Here is a 2,868-nt window from a genome sequence, read left to right as displayed (position 1 = left end):
TGTTATTGATTCTGAGTCTGAGAGGAGCACAGGGGTGGTTTGGCCCCTTCTTTAGGGGGGCGAGGGGGTGTTGGGTGAGTGTTCTTCCTTGTTGTCCCGGGGCCTGTGGACACTTTAATCTCTGCTAATCGTTTTAAAACAGGCACCCCCCCCCCCCCCTTCCCGCACGCGCTCAGTAACCCCCCCCTCCTCGCACATGCTCAGTACCTCCGCTCTCATCCTGCTTGCTCAAGCGAAATGGAGTAATCCGGATCCCTGTCCCGGCATGGTGGGGTGGGGGTGGGGGGGATTTGTTCATTTATGTATGTGTTAATTTTGGGGGGGTTTTTTTTAAATAAATGTTTCTACGTAAGATGGGCAGCTGTTCAGTACAATTTCAATATTTAATATGTTATATATTTCTTTATATATATATATTTTTTTGCCGGTAGTATTGTGTTGCTAGTAGTATTACATACATTTTATGTGGAATTTCCACCATCAGACCTTTGTTTGATCTACATCCTCCCCTCCCCCTCAGTGATGTCACTTCCTCTCCCATCATCCTCCACTGTCTACCTGTATCAGCTCACATCAAACCACAGTATATAGTGACCGATCAAAAACAATCAATAATAATTTCATTTAAATAAATACAAGGAATTGCAATGTGTTTTTGTCATCTAGAACGCTTTTATTATGTACAAACAAAAAAAAAGTAAATCCTGCTGGGTCTTAAAAGTCAGACGAAATAAATGAGTTGCGCAAACAAGGCCTAAAAAGTCCCCCGTACCCGACGGTCCACCAAGCACTCCCAAACCCCCGCTTCTTTCACCGGGCTCTGTCTGCGGGGAGCAGGGCATTCAGCACGCTGTAACTGGACCCTGGGAGCTGGGAGAGAGAGGAGGGGCGGCCGGGCCTTTCGGGAGGCAGGAGGGAATGTGGGGATTTGGCAGCACACTGCATTCCCTCCTCCGCACACTGAGGGACCGTGAGTAACAACAACACCAAACAGCAAAACAACCAAAGGTCTTTTATAGTCCATTACTAATTGTATATGAGATGTAGAATTTTCAATTTTCAATTTCTGGATGTTCATTTGTTGGGATGTTAATTTGCTATTGTCTAGTTGTTGTGTTGTTAAAAATAAAATAAAAATATATAATTGTAGTCATTCTCATTATCACAACATGTCACTTGTTTTGGCATTTTAACTTGTTCTCCTCAAAAACAAACAAAAAAACCCCCAATGCACTTGATCCGTGAGTTCAATCCGGTCTGTATGGCCTTCCAAAAGGGGCCTCCAGCCGAGCTACATCAACATGGTTCTGCTCAAATCTATCCCCAGACAAAATGAGCGGCGATACAAATCACATCACCTTATGACGAGGTACCATGCCATGGATTTCTGTAAAAGCAGATGAAGGCGCATTAATCCTCCTCCTCCTCCTACTCCCACTGACATTACCATCGCATCACATCACATGACATTACCATCACATCACATCACATTACCATCACATCACATCACCTCCCCCTGTTTCCCCCCCACACTGGCCATTACAGAAATCAAACACCTCCTTCAGACCGATAACGGACGCCTCAAAATCTCCCACTGCTTCCAGACACTGGCGGGAAGAGAAGATACCTCCGATGGGGGGGGGGGGTTGTGGAGACAGCACAACAACACGTTTGGCTAATGACATCATCGTAATGACAATGATAAAGCTTTATTTCCCACCGAGATATTATCACAAGCAATGTTCTTTGTGACGACATGTGAGGAAAACAGAATGACTTGATAAAATATCAAAAATATAAACATGGTGCTGAACTGATCAACAAAATATCTACATCTATACTATCCCCCTTCACTACTGGAAAAAAAGAAAGAAAATAACTGATATTATTTATGCACTTATTTTTGTGGTTAGGTATATTTACGCAGAAATTACTGTGAGTAATAGAGATGTGGGTATTGCAATCACTCATCCAGTACATGTGCCTGCTGACGTGTGTGTGTGTGTGTGTGTGTGTGTGTGTGTGTGTGCGTGCGTGACACTGTGTGAGCGCAGCAGCAGGACCGACAGCACACAGTAACACTAAACCTGCGCAAACACACGCACACACACACACACACACACATGAGAGCTCATGCAAATATTGACCAGCCTGCCAGTGCTCAGAAGCACAGCGTATTTCAGGGAGGAGACGGGCGTGGCACCCCTCTGCAATAAAGTACTAATGAGATACTGAGGAGGGAAATATGGACTTAACACGGTGTGCTTCCTATGCACGGTCCCTTCCTACGCACTGTCCACGGGGTGAAGTTGAAGTTAGCAAATAAGCAGGTAAGTGGGTAAGTAAGCAAGTGAAAGTAACTAATTTTATTTATGTCATGTTTAAAACAACAATAGTTGTACCAAAATGCTGTACATAATATACTATGCATGTGAAATATACAAATGCAAACATGAAACACACAAGACGAACATCAACAATAAAACATTATACATTTAAACCTGCTAGGCCAAAGTGGTGAGTCGAGATTTAAAAGGGGAGATGGATGTCTTTCAGATGCCCCCCCCCCCGGCACTGTAAGTTCTGAAGCCGTAGGTGTGCAGGGGACGTCCTGTCACTCACCCCCGTCTGCAGCACCCACAGCCACTCACACAGTGTCTGCCCATGGCCCCTCCCCCTCCACGGCCCCTCCCCCTCACTGGCTCCTCCTACCACAAAGAGGATGTGTGAACGTCCCGAGTTCTTCCGCCAAAAGCACTGTTCTGGGAAGTTACACGGACACACCTTTTGGTTAGGAGAGATTGAGAGAGGAAGGCCACGAACATTGAGAGGCTCCCTCGCGGAAGCCTTCGGGTGTTGGAGTTGGTT

This window comes from Conger conger, chromosome 8 (assembly GCF_963514075.1).
Source record: "Conger conger chromosome 8, fConCon1.1, whole genome shotgun sequence".
Taxonomy (NCBI): domain Eukaryota; kingdom Metazoa; phylum Chordata; class Actinopteri; order Anguilliformes; family Congridae; genus Conger; species Conger conger.
This window is presented reverse-complemented; position numbering follows the sequence as displayed.